General features: G+C 38.2%; 1 protein-coding gene across 3 annotated transcripts in view; it reads left to right on the top strand.

The window, feature by feature from the left end:
- Positions 1 to 24,653, top strand: part of ACSL3 (acyl-CoA synthetase long chain family member 3) — a 67,811-nt gene that overhangs the window by 5,419 nt on the left and 37,739 nt on the right. Inside the window, exon 2 of one of the 3 annotated variants that reach the window (XM_059167907.1) lies at positions 17,670 to 17,698. The exons of 1 other annotated variant lie outside the window; for it this stretch is intronic. The gene's annotated coding sequence lies outside the window, so the exon portion shown is untranslated. Of the gene's footprint in view, positions 1 to 17,669; positions 17,728 to 24,653 lie in introns of all 3 variants that reach the window. One more of the 3 variants, XM_059167906.1, reaches the window with a different exon arrangement.

Here is a 24,653-nt window from a genome sequence, read left to right as displayed (position 1 = left end):
TAAAGCCCGGGCACTGTACCTCCTGTCTGGGGTGACAGGCTTGCAGTTCTTACTGACCTCTGAAGACAAAATTTATTAGGAAAGGAGCTGTGATGACATTTAGGGACAGTGTTAATCTGTTTTAATTATACATAGTTTATTCCTCCCCCAACCCCCCCAATCCTGTTCTTACAGAGCGGGACATAAATAAAGAGTAACAACCTAAATTGAGGGAATTTAACTGGAATTTTCTGGTACTTGAATGTGAATCCTACTTCAGCATTCCTTCAGGGATCATTATAATTGCCCTTTTGGAATTTTCTGGATTGGGAATATAAAGCAATTTGGGATGCTATAATCTGATACATTTTCTTCCTTTCCTTCTGTTAAAAAGACATGCTTTCTGTATGTCTGAAAAGTATTTCATAATATTTAATCCAGTTAAACCCACTCCCTTCCCCCAAATCCTCCAGTTCACCACTAATCTGAGTTTGGTGATCTGAATTTTATTATTTGTAGGCATTTCTCTACAGATTTATTATCCCCAAGCAGTGTATAATACTTTTCTATGTGTTTTAAAATTTCAAGTACGTAGTATTGTATGATTGTGCAACAACTTTTTTCACTCGTTATCACTTAATTGTGGTTTTATCAGTTGAGTTTCATCAGAGTGTGTATGTACATGTCTGTTTAGCTCATTTATTTTCACTGTGATAGGGTGTGACATTTTAGGACTACATCGCATTTTGTTTCCTCTTCGCTCTCTTGGTAGACCTTTTGGGTTGCTGCTGTGCTGCCTTTTTTTGTTGTTGTTGTTGTTGTTTTGTTCTTATGAATACTACCATGAGTATTCTTAAACACCATTCCTTCTCTAATTCCATTTTTGACACTGTAGTCCTCCCGTACTCCTTTTTCTTCTGTATATCCTATCTCTGAGTCCCTTTAATCTTGTCATTATTTGACTTAAGGTATTACTTGGCTCATAGTTGTAGTACAAAACCACAGTGGCTGCTTTTCCTCTAAAGTTCTTTTTAGTAACTTTTCTTTTAATTAATTTTGTTTGACTTTCTTCATATTTATTTATTTATTTACTTATTTATTTTTTGTTCTTAGGCAATTTTTTAGATAGATGCCTAGTATCTTCTCATTTTAAATTCTGTAAGTGACTGTAGGGATAATTCACGTGTGCTTCCTCTTGGGAAGTTTTTGTCAATCTATTTTTTATTTGGCCAGTTCTGTATTTAATGCTATTTTAATAATTTTTCTCTAAAATGTGTCTTTTTCATTGTAATTTGGTGAGTAGGAACATGGACTTTGGAGAAGATTGCTTGGATTTGGGGTTCCTGAGTGGCTCAGTTGGTTAAGTGGCTACCTCAGGCTCAGGTCTTGATCCTAGGGTCCTGAGATTGAGTTGAGTCCTGCACAGGGCTCCCCTTCTCTGTGGGGAGTCTGCTTCTCCCCTCTGCCTTTCCCCCTTGCTTGTGATTTCTCTCTCACTTTGTGTCTTCTAAAATAAAAATTAAAAAAAAAAAAAAAAAAAAAGATTGCTTGGATTTTGAGTCCTGGATTTACTTCTGGATAGCTGTGTGACCTTGGGCAACTTGTTTAGCATCTCTGTGACTCAGCTTCTTCTATAAAATACAGTTCATAATGGAATGTACCTGTCGATTGTTATAACGGTTTATATGGGGTAAGTGCCTGCATGGAGTCAACGATCAATAAATATTAACCATTCTAATTTTATTTAGAGTATGCAGTATATTCTAAGTCTATCCACCTTTTATTATTGCCTTCTCTTCTGAAACAGCATTATTATCTTTTCATATACAAATATACTTCAAAGAAATGTCTAATGTATTGTAAGGTCTTATTAATGGAGATTGGGAAAAGATAGTATAAATCCTAGAAAATTGGGTAACATCAGTCATTTAGGATTTATCTTGTGCTTTAATTTTCTGGTATTTATAAAGCACATTGAAAGTAGGTTGACATGGTGTACTTCTCATTCAAGTAATTTAAGAGTCTCCTCTTGTTTTTAATACCTTTTGTAATATGATCTTAATAATGATTCAGATAGCATTTCTAAATACACTCATTATCCTGTATTATCAACTCTATGCTGTTGAGTGGAGGAGTCCTGTGTATAAAACTTTCTGTGTCAATTTGATCTGGTTTCTTAACCTTTCTAACCCTTTTCATTTCAGTTTCTTTAACATAAATATTTTAATTCTCACCTTACGAAGTTACGAGCACTGAGGGAGATACAGATGGTAGTTTAGGGTATACAGGTAACCTCCTGTGTTGGTTGCTTGCCTTATTTCTCTGCCTTCTGTCTTTTTTCTTTCTTTTTTTCCCCAGTTTTCTTTGTCTTTCCTTTCTTCCTCCCTTTCTCTATATTTTAATTGAAAAATCACATATTTAATGTATACAGTTTGAGCTTATACATGTATACACCTGTACAACCATCACCATAATCAAGGTAGTTTACATGTTTATCACTGCCAAAAGGTTCCTTGTGCCTCTTTGTTGTTGTTGTTGTTTTGTTTTGTTTGTTTTTTCTGTCCTTCAGAAGCAGTTTTTTGGTAAACATAACAGGGTTATTCTGAATCCAGTGTGTGAGGGAGCCCATCATATGATAGGACTGTACATCATTTAAAAAAAAAGATTTTAGTTGTTAGAGAGCACACACTTGGGGGCAGAGTGAGAGAGAGTGCAGGAGCAGAGGAAGAGGGAAAAGCAGACTCCCTGTGAGCAGGAAGCCTGATGCAGACTTGACCCTGAGATCATGACCTGAGTTGAAGAAGCTTAACTGACTGAGCCACCCACCTGTACCAAAAGTGTACATCATTTAAGGGGGAGTAGGAAATAATAATTTCTTAAGGACAAGAATGTTCAGTCTATAGGAGAATACAGACAAGATGTGGTTCATGTAGAGTGAGCAATACAGAGGCTAGAATGGTCATGTTTGCCCTGAGTAACCAGGAAAGGTCTTTTGCTTAGCGAAAGAAGACATGAGTTGGATTTGAAGAAAGAGTTGTGTTTGAGGATGGTACTCAAATGGGATGTCGCAGGCAGTTGGGGAAGAACGGGACTGACAGATAGAATTGAGGCGTTAGCTGGTTTAGGGGGACTAGGGATGCTTTGAGAATGAATCATATCCCAGAGGGCAAGCAAAGAGCAGAGGCATGGAGAACAGAGATAGGTAAGAACTTAGATGATCTCATTTATTCATTGTTTCCTTCAATTCAGAAAGTAGTTGCTGAATGCATGGAAGGTTCTAGGAGTAGGAATGGAGATTGAGCAGCCAGAAAGTGAGAAGAAACATGTGGGCTCTGAGTTGTTAAAGTTGTTTCCAGTTGTGCCACCATGATGACTGTTATGCCTGGCATTGTGGCATTCTCCACACCATTAGCTTTTCTGGAGTTTGGATTTCCTTGCCTGTAATCCTTTCTTGCTCAGTAGTGTTATGATCTGCTTTTTTGTTATCTATGCCATATTTCTCTCTTTGGTTTCTCTAAAACTTCATTAGCTTTGTGCATTTCCCTCTCTGAGTTTATTTTGTGTTTACTCCTTGGAATTCACTGGGGTATTTGCATGAGTTTTATTAGATACTAGCTACACTGATATAGTTAACCTTTTGAAAATTATTTTCTATATTGATTTTGTAGATATGTAACAGCTCATGTTTCTGCATTGATGTTTCTGGGTTGTAAAATATTCACTGTTATTTTGGCCAACATTATAAAAAGTTCTTCAGCCACAGAAGTTTATTTTTACTCACTTTACTTTCATCAGGATTGCAGTAATCCTCATTCTAGATCTTGACCTTGGGGATTTTTTTTTTTTTAATATTTTTCCCCTGGTGATTTTTTTTTTTTTAAAGATTTTATTTATGTATTTGACAGAGATCACAAGTAGGCAGAGAGGCAGGCAGAGAGAGGAGGAAGCAGGCTCCATGCTGAGCAGAGAGCCCGATGTGGGGTTCAATCCCAGGACCCTGGGATCATGACCTGAGCTGAAGGCAGAGGCTTTAACCCACTGCGCCACCCAGGTGCCCCAATCTTGAGTTTTTTAGTGTAACAGTAAAACAACCAGAAATTCCTCTTTTTCCATTCGAGACTGACTTGATCTCCGTACTTGATCTCTGGACTTCTTTCTAAGTTGAAATATGGAGTTTATTTTAATTCCATAGGAGACCAGAATGAACTAAAATTAATTAATCTTAGAACTGTAGATGATGACATTTTAATGTAAACAAGATTGACATTATTGAAATTATGCCACATGGACCATAATACATTGGTCATTATTACTATTTTTTACATATCCACTGTGAATATTTTCCTAAGTGCTTTTGCCTTTGTATTGTAACTTTCCATTTGCTAGTGTGCTAGAGTCTAAGAATTTGTATTCATCATTTGCCCTGAAACTAGGCCTGTCTTTGTGGACCGATGCTTATTTTGACAGCATAGCACTCTTCTTAGAAATTTAGTGTTTAGTTTGTGTATCACTTTCCTGAGGTATAAAATGAATACCTGTTTATTTGGTACCATCTCAAGGTGGGAAGGTTGTGGGAGATAGTAGCTGACTGGAAGTGGGGTGTAAGGTCAGAGAGGGAGCTCATGAGACCCCAAGTGTAAGGAAGGAGATTGGTGTGGTAGAGAGGAGTGACGAAGGGCTTGAGGTTTGTGACCACAGTGTTACTTAAATCCCCAAATCTAGTTCTGCCTCATTTTAGTTTTGTGACCACAGCAAATTCTTAACCTCTGAGTTTCAGTTTCTTTTGGATCAGGGTGAGGTCTGCCTTGCAGGGTACCTGTGCTCCAGGTGTGTATATATCCCATCTCTGCGGTGCAGTGAAGAAATGTTAGAAACTTTTTCTTTATAGTAATTTCTACATTTTATGCATGATTCATAGGGTTTATGATATGCTAGGACCAAAGTACATATACACAATATTAAAGGTACATGTGTTTGGAATGCCAGTAATTTTTACCAAAAGGGGCTTGTTGTGATCTTTGAAGTTTAGTGAGTGGGCTCCTTGATAAAAAAAACTAGGCCCTGTTTGGAGGCTTATTAGTTTGGGGCCAACTTTGGGGATGAGTTGAGTTTGGGATGAGTTTGAAGAGCTTGGGTTAGTTGGCTCCGGGAAATGGATTGAAGGTTATTGGATTTAAGGAGCATGTCTCTGCAAGTTCATTTGAAAAATGGGGGACATATAAGCCTCTGCTTTCAGCTCAGGTCATGATCCCAGGGTCCTGGGATCGAGCCCCACATCGGACTCTCTGCTCAGCAGGAGCCTGCTTCCCCCTCTACCTCTCTGCCTGCCTCTCTGCCTACCTGTGATCTCTCTCTCAAATAAATAAATAAAATTGTTAAAAAAATGGGGACATAGTAAAGCTGGCATGTGTAATGTTTGAGTTAGTTTGTAAAAGTATTTAAAAAAAATTTATTTATTTGACAGATAGAGATCACAAGTAGGCAGAGAGGCAGGCAGAGCGAGAGGAGGAAGCACACTCCCTGCTGAGCAGAGAGCCTGATGCGGGGCTCGAGCCCAGGACCCTGGGATCATGACCTGAGCCGAAGGCAGAGGCTTTAACATGGAGCCACCCAGGCACCCCAGTTTGTAAAAGTCTTAAACTGTATATTTTTTACATGATATCATGTATCAGAATATTATATGGTAGAAATTCGGATGGTTTATAACCCAGAAACATGAGTCAGTATTAGGGAATTGCTCTTGATGCATGGGTAGTTTGCTTACAGATAACTGAGAGCTGACTCTATGCATGTTTAAGTTAATAATGTTTATGTTGTGTGATGTCGGCAGATAGGCACGTTACCTGTAGGTGATTAATTATAGCTTTGTGTTTCTTGTTACTGATTTCAAATAGGCTTCATGAGATAATAAAGGTGTTTGTTACCTTGTTAGATGTGTTTCTTTTGGGCTCTTTAAGGGGCAGTTGCTGTGTTTAAGTATCCCTCCACTAGAAAAGAGAGCTCTATGAAGACAAGTGTATTTGTGTATTACTTACTGATGTACACCCAGTGCATCGCACTGAATGAATCAGTCTGCGTATCCCTGCACAGTAAAGGACACGAGATAGTGTTTATTAAATTGAATTGAAAGATTTGAACCTAACACCAAACAAAAAATTTTGGAAGGCCAACAACACCTTGACACAAAATGACCAGTCTGTGCTTATTAGTGGGAGCTCAGGAGTTCTGAAAGAGTAGGTTTGCTGTTGATAAAATATACATTTGAATAGCTAGCTGGCTGAGTAATAATGTACAGATTATAATTTAGAAATTTCCTGGTAAGGAAGATAAGAAAGTGTGATAGATTTGCTCAGGCCAACCTGAGTTCTTGAACTTTGATATGATAACTTCTTGTTGCCTTTCCTTTTTTTTTTTTTTTTTAATCCAAAGGTCTTTACTTGAGAGAGAGTGTGCATGCATGTGCACAAGTAGGAGGGCAGAGGGGAAGGGAGAGGGAGAAGCAGTCTCTCCATTGAGTAGGGAGCTTGATGTGCTTGATCCCAAGACCCTGAGATCATGGCCTTGAGCCAAAGGCAGATACCTAACCGACTGAGCCACCCAGATACCCATGCTTGTTGCCTTCTTAAAAGCCTTTGACACTCCTGACAGTGTCCTCATCAACCTTCATTGTCTGCCTTTGGTTTCTAGGACATTGTTCTTGCTTTCTTTACCTTTCTAACTGGCTTTTATAGTGTCTGTCCTTAATCTTTTTACAAGTGAATGTACACTGTATTTGAGGCATTCCATGGTTTCCACTCTAAATAGGGATAGGGTCAGTGGTGACTCTCAATCTACATCTGCTGCTCTGTTGGTAGCTCCAGTCCTGTATTTCTGACGGTATCTTGAATCTCTCCTCTAGTCATTCCCACACACTGAACATCCAGCCCGATCCTCATGCACTCTCCTATGTATCTGCTCTTCCTCATATATTCCTTGTGTCTATTGCAAGTCTCCTACCATTCTAGAAATGTTGAATACTAATTTTTAAAGCTCAATCTTCACATCTCCCCATATCCTATTGTCTTGCTTCTTCTGTAACTACTGCCCTAAACTCTGGACTTCATGCTTCACTTGAGCTATTTTAATGTCTACATACCTGGAATCCTTTTCTGGTTTCTTTTCAGTGATAACCCAAAGTAATCATTATGAAAAAACAAATTTGGTGAGCTGCTTTGCTTAAAATGCGATCTCATTCTCTCTGCTCTTTCTATTTTTCATTTTCACTTCTAACTTCCTCCTGTTTTCCTGTACTGCATCTGTTAAGCTATTTAGTTTTCTCATTGTGTGTTTACTCATGCCTCTGTGTTGACAGGAATGGAGTGCTAGCACAGAGAGGTTGACACAGCTCTGTGGCACTGAAGAGGACCTCCCCTAGAGGCTTCAACTGAATCTTGAAGGACAAGTTTACATTGGCAGTCTTCAGCTTCTTTTAATTCTTTCAGATCGTTTTAATTGAGTGCCAGTTCTAAGTTCTGTAGAGAATATTACTGTATCAGCATGTCCATATTTTTGATACAGGCCTCCTAGGTCATAGGCTGCTGGGTCCCTATGTTTGCAGTGGTCCACTGGGGTGGAGATGCGATCCAGGGGCATCATAGAGTTCCAGCAGAACCCGTGCTTCTCTATCTGAAAGTGGCAGGCCAGGCAATAGGGTGTGACAGGCCACCATGACAGCACTGGAGATTATTTTATAGTCAGAAAAAATGCTTAGGAACAAATCACTTTTGGGATGTGGGAGCTATGGAAGAGAGGAATTGCCAGGTTATTCGTTTCACAGATCTGCTTCTCATCTTTCTAAGATTTAAATTCACCCATTGGCTCAGTTCCGAGTTTTCTTTAATGCTGCTTAACTTAATAATCTTTTAACCACTGATCTGAAATGCCACTATGGTCCAATACAAAAATCCCGTGACAGTTTTCTGGTTTTAAAATTCTATACCAGAACAGTTAGTGTTATTTTTGACATCTAATAGGGTAAGTATGCATTAAGTATTGTTGTTTTCAAGTTTTATTAGCAAATCTTAAAATGTTTTCCTCTAGATAAACTTTGGAATTATATCAAGTGATCACACAAAACAAGTAATAAAGTCCTATGAGGATTTTGACTTGGATTGTATTTGGTTTGTAGATGAATTTTGGCAGAATTATAATCTTTTCTACTCAGGAACTAGTCTGTCTTTTAATTTAGTGTCTGTCAGTAGCATTTTATACATATGTACATTCATAATTACATATGTATGTTCATTGCTTTTTTAAAAGACTTTAACTAATCTCTGTACCCAGTGTGGGGCTCAAACATATAACTCAGAGATCAAGAGTTGCATGTTCTTCTGACTGAGCCAGCCAGGCATCTCTACATACATACGTTTAAGCAAGATGTTGTGTGTATTAAGTATTTTAAAGTTGCTTTTACTATTGTGACTAAGATCTTCTCTGTTTTCATTTTTTAAAAGAGGAGGGGCAGAGGGGGAAAGGGAGAGAGAGAATCCCAAGTAGGCTCCACACCCAGCACAACACAGAGCTCCATCTCACAACACCAAGATCTTGACCTGAGCTGAAATGAAGAGTTGGACACCCAACCGACTGAGCCATACTTTTTTTTTCTTTTTTCTTTTTTAATATAAACTAGTCCTAGCTTGGGGCTTGAACTCATGACCCCCAAGATCAAGAGTTTCATTTCTATGGACTGAGCCAGCCAGGCACTCCCGTCTTTTCATTTTTTAACTGATTACTACAGGTGTATAGAAGAACTATTGATTTTTATTATTTACCTGGTATCCAGATATCTTTAGTGAATTCTGTCTCTGGTTGCATAGCTTTCAATGATTCTTTTGGATTTCTTGTCAGATTGGCAATCATATGCAAATAATGAAGATTCTGTTTCTCCTTTTCCAGTATTCATACTGTTTATTTTTCTCCCGCAGTGTTCTCTAAAAGAAATGCAGTGAGAGGAACAAATAATGAGCCATGTATATAACTTTAAATTTCTAGTAGACATATTAAATAAAGTGAAAAGAAACAAGTAACTTGAATATATTTTATTTAATCCAGCATAGGGTAGTACCCCCTTATCTGCAGTTTCTCTCTTTCTGTAGTTTTGGTTACCCTCAGTCAATTGTGGTCCAGAAGCAAATGCCCCCCTTTTCCTGTCCCTTTCTTAGAAGGTCAGCAGGAGCCTAAGGCTGCCACACAACATCCACTCCTTCACCTCTCTTCATCTAATCCCCTATTGTCTCTTATCACAAGAAGGGGGAGTATAGTACAGTAAAATGTTCTGAGAAAGAGAGTACATTCATATAACTTTTTTATTAAGCTTTTTATTTTAATTGCAGTATAGTTGACCTTTTATTACAGTATCTTGTTAAAATTGTTCTATTACTGCTGTTTAAAAACAAAATCCATCCAGGTAAATTTGAAGACCTAATGGATTTTATTAAATGATCGTGACTTGGCCAGCATCCCATCTAGCAAGTAGAGGGGGAGATCCAAGGAGTCGTAGAAAGAGGTGGAAGAGGGTGTGGTGAGAAAGTTATGCACAATAGAAGACGATTGTTCTCTTGAAAATCACCTTCCCTTATGGGGATGGCAGGGAGTCTTACGCAGAGTACTCTTTCTTTGGGGTGTGTGTGGAGAATGCCCCAATGACATACCTCATTGATGGGGCTCAGAAAATTCCTGACTGACCCATTAAGACTACATTTCTTGAGGTCGAAACTGCAAGATTAGGTATTAAGTCTGTATACAGTGATTTGGCTTAAGTTGATGCCATTTCAGGCTTGTATTTTTCTTTTTAACATTGTTAATCTCTTCCTGTGCCTAATTTATAAATAAAACTTTATCATAGGTATGTATGTATAGAAGAAAACATAGTGTCTGTGGGTTTCAGCACTATCTGTGGTTACAGGCATCTGCTCGGGGTCTTGGAATGTACCCCCCCCCAAAAAAGGGGGGGGACTACTTGTGTCCAAGATACTGTTTCAACATACAATCAACATAAAAATTATTGTGATGTTTTATATTTTTTTCCATACTAAGGCTTTATAATTCTATGTATATTTTATATTTAGAGCACAGTTTGGACATACTTCCAAGTAAGTGTTCAGTAGCTACATGTGGCTAATGGTCATAAGGGCTAGAGCCTTCTTAACAAAATCCAGTAATGATGGTTACAGCTGGCCTTCCTGCCTTTAATCGAAATTACCTTTTGTAATTGGTGTTTGTTTCTGATATATATTACTTTAATCGTAAAATACTTTTCGTATTTGGTATTGGTTTCTGATATATTAAGTTAAAGAAGTTTTCTTTTGTGTGTATGACATTCCTTTTAAAGTTGGTAATTGTGAGGCTTCTGGGTGGCTCAGTGGGTTAAACCTCTTCCTTTGGCTCCTGGTCATCATCTCAGGGTCCTGGGATCCTGCCTGCAATCAGGCCCTTTTCTCAGCTGGGAGCCTACTCCCTCTCTCTGTCTGCCTGCCTCTCTGCTTACTTGTTATCTCTGTCTGTCAAATAAATAAATAAAATCTTTTAAAAAATTTTGATAATTGGGGGCACCTGGGTGGCTCAGTGGGTTAAAGCCTCTGCCTTCGGTTCAGGTCATGATCCCAGGGTCCTGGGATCGAGCCCCGCATCGGGCTGTCCACTCTGTGGAGAGCCTGCTTCCTCCTCTCTCTCTCTCTCTCTGCCTACTTCCGATCTCTGTCTGTCAAATAAATAAATTTAAAAAAATTTTTTGATAATTGATACTTTCCTTTTATACTTTTTTATTTATTTAAACATACATATTATTATTACTATTATTGTTTAAAGATTTTACTTATTTACTTGAGAGAGAGAGTGAGCACGAGAGGGGAGAGGGTCAGAGGGAGAAGCAGACTCCCTGCTGAGCAGGGAGCCCGATGTGGGACTCAGATCTGGGGCCTCCAGGATCATGGCTCGAGCTGAAGGCAGTTGCTTAACCAACTGAGCCACCCTGGAGCTCTGGATATATATATATTTTAAATGCATACACTGACATGATCATACCTTTCCCTCCCAGTTAAACTGCTAATAAGAGAATGATAACAGAATCCTGGGCATAATACAAAAATATATTTGGTCTTTGTCCCCACTAGTGGCACAGAGCTCCTGACATCATGGCAATTTCCCAAGTGATAGGAGTCTTCTGTTATTCATAAATACATCCTTTGATCACATCCGGAGTTTATGTTAATGAACAGCTTAAGATGGGGTTCTCTAGATAGCTTCAGGATGGGGCTGGTCACCTGAAGGACCCAGCCATTAGGTTAAAGACCTTAAAGTGGCAGTATATAAAATCAGTGTGCAGAAATCAGTTGTATTTCTATACACCACCAACAAGACAGAAGAAAGAGAAATTAATGAGTCAGTCCTATTTACATTTGTACCCCAAACCATAAGATATGTAGGAATAAATCTAACCAAAGAGGCAAAGAATCTGTACTCCGAAAACTGTAGAACACTTAATGAAAGAAATGAAGAAGACACAAGGAAATGGAAAAACATTCCATGCTCATGGATTGGAAGAACAAATATTGTGAAAATGTCTATGCTACCTAGAGCAGTCTACACATTTAATGTAATCCCTATCAAAATACCATCAACTTTTTTCACAGAAGTGGAACAAATAATCTTAAAATTTGTATTGAACGAGAAAAGACCTTGAATAGCCTGAGGAATATTGAAAAAGAAAATCAAAGCTGGTGGCATCACAGTTTTGGACTTCAGGCTCTGTTACAAAGCTGTAATAATCAAGGCAGTATGGTACTGGCACAAAAACAGACACATAGATCAGTGGAACAGAATAGAGAGAGCCCAGAAATGGACCCTCAACTCTATATGGTCAGCTAATCTTTGACAAAGCGGAAAAAAAGTCAAATGGAAAAAAGACTGTCTCTTCAAATGGTGTTGGGAATATTGGACAGACACATGCAGAAGAATGAAACTGGACCCTTTTCCTTAAACTGCACACAAAAATAGACTCAAAATATATGAATCACAGACTTGTACCCCTGAAACAAATAATACATTATATATTAATAAAATGTTTAAAAAAACTTATAGACCCACCCATCAACCTCCTATGAGGAGTGAGGGGGCTGGAGATAAAAACTCATGAACGGCGAACTTCGTTGAGCTTCCGTGTTGGTGACTTGGGCCAGGTGCTGGGACAGTGGCACACCTGGTTTGGAAGTTTTGCTGTGTCTCCTACTCCCTGTATCCCTTGCCCTATGCATATCTTCCCTTGGGCTGTCCTGAGTTGTATTCTTTATAATAAACCGATAAATGTAAGTAATGGGTGTTCCTGAGTTGTGTGAGCCATTCTTGCAAATTATTGAATTTGGGGAGGAGATTGTGGGAATCCCTGGTTTGTAACCAGCTGGTGACTCATGACTAGCAAGTGGGGAATAGTCTTGCGGGACTAAGCCCCTAACCCCTTAACCTGTAGGATCTATCTCTTGTAAAATAATACAGAAGTGTAGGGCAGTTCTAGTTTTAATAAAATAGTCTTTAAAAATACTGTCATTGTGTGCACATGGTGGAGGACTTTTTAAGGTAGTCTCATCAGAGTATGTTTGCAAAATATGAATTTCCTGAGTCTTTACATCTCTGAGTATTTTCTTATTCTACTTGGCAGTTCATCAGGAATTTAGCTAGAAGTAGAATTCTAGTTTAAAATTCATTTCCCTCAAAACTTTGAAGGCATTCTTGATAGCCTTCCTGGGTTGCAGACATCTGAGGCCAGTATGATTCTTACTCCTTCATAGGAAGGGAGACTGTACATTCAGGTTTGTCTGGGACACTTTCAAATTACATCTCATAGCACCTGCTTTCACTCTGAAAAGTATCCTTATGTATTGATCAGTTATACAATTTACTTATTTGTAGGTGAGCTAGTTTTGTTTTTGTTTTGTTTTGAAGCTTTTGGGATATTCTTAAACTAAGTGCTCTGAGAATTCACAAAGCTGTGTCTAGAGGTAAGTTATTTTGGCCCCCACTCATCTGCTTAGCACTCTGCAGGCCCTTTCAGTCTGACGACTAGCGTCCATCAGCTGTGGGATATTTTATTGCCGAGTGTTTCAGTAATTTCTGCCTCTTCATTCTCTTTGTTCGTTCTTTCTAGAACTCCTTTTAGTGGAACTTGTTCTCTTGATCTTTTGGATTAATTCAGCACCTTGAAAAAGGACTTTCACTACTTACATTTTTATCTTAAAGTTTCTAATTAAGTTTTTCTTTCCAGCTTATCTCTTTAACTCAGGCAAAAGACCTTGTACAAAACATCGCACAAAACATCTCTTGATGGGAACCGAAACTGCCCCTCTCAAGCAATAAGGACTGTCCTGAGCCAGCAAGACCTACCTGTGTGGTTGATCCCAAGACAACGATCCACCTGACCTTGACTGCCCACCTGCCTATACGCACTGACCTTTGTCGCACATTTTCCTATATAAACCTGGAAGTATTTTCAGCACTTTGGAGGCAGTCTTTAAAACATCAGCCTGCTGTCTCTTGGTGTGGGCTTTCTGAAATATATTTTCTTTCTTATTTCCTTACCACTTGTCTCTCTGCCTTTGGTGAGTGGCTGAGCCTGGACTGTTGGAACCCTCAGAGCCCCAGACTCCCTATAGCCCTCTGCCCCCCAGGTATAACCTTCTAAAAATCTTTTTTGATTTGTTTTCTACTTCTTTGATTTTGCTTTCCTTTCTGGGAAAATACTCCGAGCCTTTTTTTCTTAATATATCTGTTGACTTTTAAATTTAATATCAAGTGCTCTTCTTAATTTTAACAAGAGCTTTTCCTTTTCTTTTCTTTTTTTTTTTTTTTTTTAAAGATTTTATTTATTTATTTGATAGCTCATAAGTAGGCAGAGGCAGGCAGAGAGAGGAGGAAGCAGCTCCCCATTGAGCAGAGAGCCCGATGTGGGGCTCGATCCCAGGACCCTGGGATCATGACCCGAGCTACAGGCAGAGGCTTTAACCCCCTGAGCCACCCCAGGTGCCTCCAAGAGTTTTTTTTATTATTTTTAATCCTGTATGGTGCCCCAGTTTTGTTTCATCAATTTAATAGCCTCTCCTATCTTTTGGAAGATGGGTCACATGTATTTAAAGTATTCTTTCTATTTCCTGCATCGACTGTTTCCATCGGGTTCCCCCCACTTCAGTTTTCATCTCTGTCTTTCATTGTGATGGGTTTTTTTGTCAAATGTCTGGTGATCCAGAACTTCATATTCTCTCTGGATTTTTGATTCTGATTTTTCTGTTTCTAGTCCCCGCCGCCTCCATCAATAAATTCCCCACACTGGTGTGAGATTTAACAGTATGAGGGGTGGCTATTCTGCATACAAATCTGGATGGCTCTTTAGAGAGTTGGGTAATATCTAAACCACTTAGTATAGCAGAGAGGGCAGTGCCAGTGAGCTCTTGCCTTTGCTTCCTCTCAGAGCTGCTCTAACGCTGCAGATTTGGTGGCTTAGCACCACAGAAATTGATTATCCTACAGTTAAAAGAGGCCAGAAGTTTCTGGGCTGAAATCAGGTGTCGGCAGAGTGTTGCCCCTTCCAGAGAAGAACCTGTTCTTGCCTCTTCAGTTGCTGGGCCTGCTGCATTCTGTGGCCTGGGTCCAGACTTCGAGGCCAGCATGTTACAGCTCTGCTCTGTCCTCCCATTGCCCTCTCGGAGTGTCAGATTTGCCTTTCTTCCAGGGATACTTGTGGTGGCATTTAGGGACCAGCTGAATCCCATACTGCGCTCTCATCCCCAGATCCTTAATTCAGACACATCTACAAAGATCTTTTCTCAAGAAAAGTAGCTTTTGCTGGTTCCAGGGTTTAGGGCCTGATGCCTCTGGGGTCATCTGTCAGCCTGCCTTCAGGTACTTACGAGTTCTCCAGTGCTTCTGTGCTTTCGCAGATGCTATTTTAATTGCCTGTAGTTTCCTCTCTTGTGTCCTTTGCCAAAAATCTGTGGATCCACTCAGTTCTTAGTTAAATAAATCAGTTCTTAGTCAGCCTTCCTTGGCCTTCTTACAGAAGACCTCATTTGCCTGTTTCCTTAATACAGCCTGTCTCCTTATCCAGTAGTTTTTGTCTTCTCAGTACTTGGTCCTGGGAGCTTTTTGAGGCCTATGGACACATTTCCAGAGTGGATAGCATTGGGTATGGAGCCGAGTAGGCATTCATTCACTAACTAGTTGTTGAGGAGATTCAGCATTTATTAAGGGCCAGTTAAATACTAGGACCTTTCGTGTTAATTAACAAAATAAAATATGCACATGTGCCAGAATTTCTCCAGGGCAATTTTTTTTTAGGAGGCGTTTTCTAGGTTGTAGGAATTTACATCCTTAGCTTTGCTGGATGCTGCCAAATTGCTCTCCAAAGTGGCTGCATTTCCCCCAACAAAGCCAAGAGCACTCTTGTTTCCTATATCCTTGCCAATACTTGTGATGTTTTTTTCTTTCCTTTTTTTTTTAAATTTTATTTATTTGACAGAGATAGAGCACAAGTAGACAGAGTGGCAGGCAGAGGGAAGAGGGAGAAGCAGCCTCTCCACTGAGCAGGGAGCCTGATGTGGGGCTCGATCCCAGGACCCTGGGATCATGACCTGAGCTGGAGGCAGCGCCCAATCAACTGAGTCACCCAGGTGCCCCGTTTATTCTAATAAAAAAATTTGATGGGGGAAATGATAATGTTTCCATTTGTGTTTAATAGTGAGACAATTTCATAGTTAATGGGCGTTTAGGTTTTTTTCCCATGGACATATGTAGCCTATTTTTTCTACTGAGTTGTATTTTATTTATAGAAATTCAACAAATATTCTGGATATGAATTATATATATATATATATATTGTCATCCCTATTTATGAGGAAACTGGCATATGAAATAGCAGGTAAATTTGTAAGATTTCCCCCTACCTGGATGGATAGATGGATAAATGGATGAATGAATGAATGAATTTGTTTAGAAGACTCTAAACAAATGAGAAAGACTGGGGGGTTTAGACCCAGGGTTATCTGGATTTAAGGCCTACTCCTTTTTTTTTTTTTTAAAGTATATTTGGCTGCCTTGACAGGGAATAAGGAAGTTAATTATGAGTAGTGATATGCTAAATTTTGTCGAAATACTTAACTGTTAAGTCCAGTTACAGACCCTGTGAGTTTGGGCTGATGTTAAATTTTTTTTTTTTTAAGCCTGTAATGACTGCAAACCTTCCTGCTTCACAAGCAATTTAAAAAATCGTTGAGGGGCACCTGGGTGGCTCAAATGGTTGTCTGCCTTTGGCTCAGGTCATGATCTCCAGGTCCTGGGATCCAGCCCCAGGACAGGCCCCCAGCTCAGCAGGGGAGTCTGCTTCTCTCTCTCCCCCAGCCTCTCACCATGCTTGTACTCTCTCTGTCTCTGTTTCTCTCTCTCTGTCAAATGAATGAATAAACTTAAAAAAAAAAAAATTGAGATAAGTGGATAAAAGTGTTGTATACACAGTGAAATACTGTTTATAAATCTTAGTAATTATTCTTCTTGACCACTACCATTATGAGAGAAGAAACTCAATATGTGCCTTCAAAATTTTGGTTGTACCTTTTTTTTTTCTTAATAGACTTTATTTTTTAGAGAAGTTCCAAGTTTAAAGCAAAATTGAGCAGAAGGCAGGGAGATTCCTATATACCTCTGATCTAAAGTATGCATAGCCTCCCCATTATCAATAATCCCACACCAGAATGGTACATATATTACAGTCAGTGCACCTATATTGATAACACCATTATCACTTGGAGTCCTTATTTTACCTGAGGGCTCACTCTGTGTGTTGTACATTCCATGGGTTTGGACAAATACATAATGACGGTTTTACCACCCCCCAAATCCTCTGTACTCTGCCTGTTATCCCATTTTCCTTCTTAACTCTTGGCAACCTTTTACTGTCCTCAATAGCTTTTCCTTTTCCAGAATGTTACAGAGTTGGAATAAAAAAGTATATGTACCCTTTTCGTGTTGATTTCATTCCTTTAGTAATGCACATTTAAATTTCCTCAATGTCTTTCGTGGCTTGATAGCACATTTCTTTTTGTGCTGAATAATATTGCATTGTCTGGATGGACCACAGTTTATGCATTCACCTATTGAAGGCCATCTTAGTTACTTCCAAGTTTTGGCAATTATGAATAAAGCCAATATAAATATTTTTATGTAGGTTTTTTTTTTAATTAAAAATAAGCTTTTAGCTCATTTGGGTAAATACCAGGGGGACTCAGTTCATCCAGGAGGCTGGATCATAATGTAAAGAATAGGTTTAGTTTTCTAGGAAACTGTCAAACTTGTTTTCTAAAGTGGCCATGTAGTTTGCATTCCTACCAGCAATTAATGAGTTCCTCTTGTGCTGTATTCTTGCCAATATTTGGTGGTACCAGTATTTTCAGATTTTGGCTATTCTAATAGGTGTTTAGGGATACATAATAAGATTTTTTTTGATGAAAGATTAATGATAAAATGTCATTTGCTAGTGTGATAGATGATGTTTTTAAAAAAAAGAAAATTTTCTGAGTTTTTGGAAGTAAAAGTATCTCCAGGAAAAGGTTGATAATTTGGCTCTGATGGATTAGACTACAAGTAGTAATGTTTGTCTTTTTTTGTTTTGACAGGTAGTGAATCAAAGGCATGTATTTTGAAGGTACTAGCACCTCCTACCATTGTCAGCTGGTAAAAAGTTAATTTTTTAACTACAGAATACTCCTATTAAGCATAAACTGTTTTAAGTTAAAACCGAGTGTGTCTAAACTGTCAATTTTTTTTTTAATTCTTCCCACTTTGTGATTATAGAATTATGAAAGTTAGGAGAAGATAGCTTTTATACTAATTTTAATTGAATACAAATGCATTGGAACATTAAGCCATGTTATTCAACAATATCACTGATCTTTTCTCAAATTTTTAAGTATCTGAGCGTTTCTGAACACAGTAATCGATTTTGTGTTTAGCACTAATTAGAGTGGTATTGCCATTTCAGAATGTGCTGGTCATTTTAAATTTGTGTTAGTGTTATTTGAAATTCCTAACTGAACATCTTAACCAAGTTGTAGGTTCCCGGCCTGGGAAACAGCAGTGGGTTTTTTGTTAACCTACAGCAAGTTCTGCATATTACTCATGGTGTGGTGGGCTAGAATATGGCAGGTTGTATTCTTTCCAGAACTGTTACAGGAAATAATCCATGTTGATAAAATGCTTTGAGACTATAAAAGCAAGCAATAAGCATTTTTATCAATTAGAATCATGAGTGTTGACGTTTATCTTCTGTTTCATTTCAGAATTTTTGTCCCTCCCCCCATCTTTGCCCACATTGGTCAAATTGAGTAATCTTTGTTTTCTATGGATTTTTTAAAAGAATGCAAGTAAATATTATATTTATTATTAAAAACTAAACAGTTTAGGAGTCTGTAAGTAAAAGGGTAACTTCCTTCTCTGTTCCCATGATTCTTCTATGAGGGGACCAGCCCTTACCAGTTTGGAGTTTGTCTTTCTAGTCCTTTTTATGTGCAAATCTGAGTTGACCATCTTGTAATGAAGTAAGTGTGATGGAAAGAGAAGATTCCTTGTCTTTTGATGTGCCTTCACTTTATTTTAGACATTTCTTTGCCTACATTTTCTTGAATTGTATATTTAGCCACATGAAGCATGCTTTGAAGTCACTAAGTGAATACATTGGAACACAGTAGATTCTCTACAAATTTCTTTTGGTGCTTAGTGGGTTTTGGAAACTCCAGACTTGGAATTTCTAGCTAAGAATGGCCCAGCAGAGTTTAGATTTACAAAGTAATTGGAATTGCAAAGGTAATTTGCCGTGTAGAGGGACCTGGCTGGCTTAATTGGTAGAGCGTGTGACTCTCAATCTTAGGTTTGTGAGTTCAAGCTCCACGTTGGGCATGGAGCCTACCTGAAAAAAAAAAAGTACTGTGTATCAAATAATGGGTATTAAATAGTAAGGCATTTTTATAGATGATTGCAGTCAGTTTTTTCTTTCATAGAGGCTCGGCTGGATTGGGGTAGACAGGGAAGTGGTTTTGGAGTTTTCGTACATCTACTTAGGGGACGAGGAAGTGGTGAGTGGTTCCTGGGGAAAAAGTGCTATTACAAAGTGACAGAAGTAACTTTATCTCTCATTAGTTTGTCTAGACTTGATCAGGCACCCCAAAAAGGGAAAGGACATTTGTCGCTTTATATAGATTAATATATTGGGAAGTAAAGGGAATGTAACAGAGGATTTGAGGAACTCAGTATCTTTTGTATTCTAAAACTTAGAACTGCATGGTGTTCCATGTGGGGAACTGTGCGTATTCAGAAGGCCTGTGACTTCAGAAATGATGGAAAAATTGAACGGATGTGCATGTGAACATGTGCTTTTGTGATGGTCATAGTGTAGTATTTTGGGCTCCTTAAAAAATCTAGAGAAGCAGATTTTGATTACAAAGTTTTGTTTTAACGCTGTTGGCATTAGTCAACTGTAAAAGGGTCTGTAGAATTTGAAGAAGAACATTAACAAATAGAGTTGTACATGAATGAATGTAAACCCATTACCATAGGTATTGTCTAGTGTCTTAACTGTTAGAGATGCACAGTAAGTCATTATTCTTATTTTTTTCTTGGTGTTCAGTTATATTGGTTTAAAGTGTATTTTGTTCATGATTCTGGTAGTTTATATTTAAATATTTCCTGGAGTAGACAAGTTCTGATGGCCTTCAGGACTTCACTCACCTTTATCCAGTGTTGCACATTCAGGTGATAGCAGAAGGGGTTATCGGTGCATATACCCATGCAGTAGAGAGAAATTATTCAGAATATTGTTCATTCCCATGTGAAAGTGATCTAGATTTGAAGTTTGGAAGGAGATGAGGACAGCAGCAGGTTTGCTGGTGTTTTTTCTTTTCTTTTCTTTTTTTTTTTGGCTTAACTCAAAACGATTTCCTCGAGTAAGGTCAGATAGTTCTCATAGCTGTTGAAGCTAGAAGATTCCTTTTTCTTGTGCCTTCTATTTTTAAAACACAATCTAGGTTTTTGAACATTTACAGAAAAGCTGCAAGAGGCCAGAAAGCTGGGCGCACTGGAGACTGGAGGAGAGACGGGAAGACCGTGTCTTCATAGCTCTTGTTCCGGAAAAGCTATATTAGCAGTAAAATAGTTGATGGGAACAAGAAAATTTCTGTAAAGAGTTAAGGAAAAATAGAATAAGATTATATGAATAAAGTAAAAAACAGCAAAAGACTAAGTATTCACTAAGGAAATATTGCATGTTAAACCTTATTCTTAACTATTTGAGGTTTAGATAATATAGATAATGAAGTTGATACAATGTTGGTTGTGATGCAGGTTATTTATCCTGTAATTATATGTTTCTACAATGTACTTAACAGTTCTTGTGTTTTATATTATTAAGGTTTTTTTTTTTTTTTTTTTTTTTTTTTTAAACAGGGGAGAGAGAAAGGTAAGGGAGGGGCAGAAGGGGAAAGCGAGAATCTTAAGCAAGCTCATGCCCAGCCTGATGGGACCTTGATCTCACAACCCTGAGATTATGATACCTGAGCTGAAATCAAGACGTGGAAGCTTAACTGACAGAGCCATCTGGGCCTCACCTTACTTTGTTCTTAACAGTATGCCAAGATAGAGAGAAAGGGCTTTTGGGCTGGGGAGGGTTGAGGAAAAAATAAGGAAATAGCTAAGGAATCTTACTGAACAATTTATAAATTCTTTAAGTATAGATATAGATTGGATAGATTTAGATGGTGTAGACTAAAATTATCCTGAAAATCTTAATTTTGACATGTTAATCCCTCTACATTCTCAAAGACTGAATTTACCTGAACTGTCTCCTCAAAAGTGTTCTTTCTTATTTTAAGCATGTTACTTTTGCTGACATATTTCATATGTTTGCAATTATTTAGCCTCTGGCCTTTGAATTTTCTTTAATTGCATTTTCTGTTTTTAAAGTAGGGAAGAAAATAGTTAAGTTCAAAAGTGAAGTTGTTAATTGAGCCATCAACCAATCTACTCTCCTAGGTTTAGTTTCATGTAATACTAAATAAAGTACTTACCTGGATTGAGTTGAAGTTACTAATAAGACCTTCAAGTACCAACCATCTAGGCTGATGTCATTATATAATCGAATAGTTAATGTTCTGAAATATTTGTATAGGTGGCTCTCATGAACATTTTGGAGATAATTGGAATAAGTAAGGAATTAGTACTACGGAGGGTTAAATGGTCCTATTCAGTATTGTTACAATATAGTTAGGGCATTTACTTCTTGGCTGGATAGGACACACTGATGAATTTGTCAAAATAGTGCTATGAAGTAGGGCTCCTAAGGTTTAGTTTTTCTGCCCAACCATTTGAATAGTATAATGATGACTGAACATACCATTCCCCTCATTTCCCTTCAATGGATTAACCTTAAACAAAATTCTAGGATAAAAAGCTGCACTTCTATATAGAGGATTCCATGTCACTTCTTTTGGATATAATAAGGGGAGTTACGTGGTTTGGAAAGTGAGTAGAAAGAATAGTAATAGGTTTTTGCCTTAGATGAGGAAGGTGAAGCAACATGATTCAGAGAGCCCATGCATGTGGTGTGAGTTTTCTGGGTAGGGGGTGTTTGGGGATCTACCACATGATAGGATTGATGAATGGACAACAGAACCACTTCTGACTCCCCTGTGTGTTGCTGGGTCTTGGCATGAGGTTATTAGCAGTAGATGAGACTATAAAACCCCTGAGAGTTAGGGAAGTCTTTTGAGGATCAACTCTTTTTTAAGGGTATGGAGGTCTGGTAAATTGAGTTGGTTAAACAGAGTTGGTCCTGAATTACATCACACATGCGTTCTTTACCTTTAGGTGTTGGGTAGGATCCACAAAGTGGGATCCAGTAGTTCTGGGTCATAAAATCCCAGGATATTTAAAGTTTAGTATGGAGTAATAGCTGTGAGAAAAAAGTATTCTTCATAAATGTTTTCCTAAACAAAAATAAATTTGTCATCATCTAACTGAAGCTCATGGAGAGAAATCCTCAAAGTTTACTAGTGAACTAGAGATGCTAAATGGAATCACACCAATTCCAAATGCAAGATGTGCTAAGTATCCTTATTCTCTTTACTTATTATTCTGTAAGGAATTTTATGGGTGGATCTATGATTTTGGGTTCTTCTAACCTTTAGAATATTAAATGCCTGAAACGGTAATGGCAACCCACAGCTGAGGCTGGAGTGCTTCCTGTGAAGCAGACACACCACCCTTCTTCACACGTGCTAGCTGCTGAGTACTCCTTGTGGTCTTTACACTCTTCACATTTACCGGTGAGGATATTGAGGCTTAGAAAATCAGTTGACCTAAGGTGACGTTTAGTAAGTAGTAGAACTAAGTGTCAGACTCCATCTGTTTGGCTCCATGGCCTAGGGTCTCAGTGAGCATACATTTGACTTAAGTATCTTCAGAATCAGTGAGAGTATAAATAATCACGATGAAAGAAAAATACTGGTATTGGTATACATAGTTTGGCATAAGTGAATTTAAAGTGCTACCAACACATGCATTGTATTTTGTAGTTTATGTAGAGTGTGTTCACCTGCTTTCTTTGTTCCCAAAGGGAGTTTTGTGAGGCTTATTATTACCATCTCCCCAGTTCTACAGTGAACTTGAAGCTCTGGAATGTTAAAGGGAATTGTCCCTGTTACATAATGAGTAAGTGGGGAGGGCCAGCATCAAACCAAGAGCTTATTGTCTAAAAGGAACAAGTCTATTGAACGTTTTTATATGCAAATTAGTATTGCAGGTGATAGATAGTACCTTCAGTAGATTATATAAAGTATGTAAATTAAACTCTGTAAGTAAAATTGCTTTGAAATTATACATAAACAGAACTTTGTACCTAAACCAACTATACTAATAACTAGCACTTATATTGCCTTTGCATTTTCCAGAGTCCTTTATTTTTTTCTGCATTCCATTTTATCTTCACTTTAAATTTTGCAGATTAGATAAATGATGACAGACATGGGAAAATAAGGCACAGAAAAGTTATTTCATAAACAAAAGATCAAAATTAACTAGTGGTAGAATCCGGGCTGTAAATTGTTTGCCTGTTCCATGAGATGGTTAATTGTGGGGTGACAGGTTTGCCTAAAACTTCCTGGTTTTAGTACTGAAAGGTCCTGTGTTTTGGGAAACCCCAAAGTCTGGGGCAACCCAGAGTGGTTGTCATCCTAATTAATTGTCACACTTCGTGGTAGACTGGGGATGGGATTAGGGTTGCCAGATACAACAGAAGGCAGTCAGTTAAATCTGAATTTCAGATAAAAACCAAATAATTTTTTTACTACATGTTCCAGATACTGCCTGGGATATATGTACACTAAAATCTGTTGATTGTTTATTTGAAATTCAAGTTTAACTGGGTATCTTCTGTTTTTATTTGTTAAGCCTGACTGCCCCAAATAAGAGTGAAGGGACATTCTGGTGTGTAAAAAGATTGAGCTGCTTTTTTGTGTAGACCTTAGACTTTATACATTTATCTGCATAAATAAGTGTACCATCTAGCAGTATTTGGCTCTTGTTCTTACATGGCTAGAGATGCAAGAGGTCAGGATGAATATATGAAAACATACCTTGCTCAGTGCATTAAAACGTGTGTGGGTCTCTATGTGTTGGTTGGCTTGAAGTAGTTCTGAACTTGACAGGAAATTTAACCCAGGTATTAGCCCTTCTGTCTTTGTTGGATCAGTCCATCAAACACTGGCATATTCTCACAGACCATCCATATTGTCTTTCGACTGTATGTTAAAAAGTATTTTTGCTGTTGTTAAGATAGTGTATTCACATGATTCAAAATGAATTGATTGGAAAATGTTAGAATTTTGGAAATGGACCTTAGAAATCTTCCTGTTGTTTGTTTGTTTTGTTTTAAAGCATGGCAATTCTTGACTACCTACCTCCCCCTGCCCCCACCAAAGGAGAAGAGTGTCTTGTATAGACGACAGGGCTAGAACTGGGTTCCTCTGCTCATTTACTTCTTCAGTATTTGATGATTGCCAGTACTCCCAAGATTGATCTGGGAGTGCTTGGCATCAGTACAGTTTAGTCTTAAAATAGGTTTACTTGAATTCCAGCATCATTAATGATAAGAAAATTAACAATTTATTGACTTAGACAAGGTCTCATAGTAACTGGCGGCAGCGCCAAGACTAGTATATGTGTGTATTTATGCATGTGTTTTTGTGTGTGCATGTTTCAAACCCCTTTTCTGAAAAAGGAGGGAGGGAAACAAGCCATAAGTGACTCCTAAGGATACAGAACAAACAGGGTTGATGGAGGGTTGTGGGTGGGAGATGGCCTAGGTGGGTGATGGGCATTGAGGACATTGGTTGTGATGAGTGCTGGCTGTTTGTTGTATGTAAGTGATGAATCACTGTATTCTACTCCAGAAACCTGTATGGTAACAAACAAAATTAAAAAAAAAAAAAAAATTTAGGATCCCCTCCCCAAGCCTGTTTTGTATCAAGCTGAGAAACATACAGATTCCCTTGCTTAATTTCTGTTTCCTATTTGATTTCATTCAGCACTCAACAGTTTTTAATTTTTTTTTA

The sequence above is a fragment of the Mustela lutreola genome, chromosome 3 (assembly GCF_030435805.1).
Source record: "Mustela lutreola isolate mMusLut2 chromosome 3, mMusLut2.pri, whole genome shotgun sequence".
Lineage (NCBI taxonomy): Eukaryota > Metazoa > Chordata > Mammalia > Carnivora > Mustelidae > Mustela > Mustela lutreola.
This window is presented reverse-complemented; position numbering and strand designations above follow the sequence as displayed.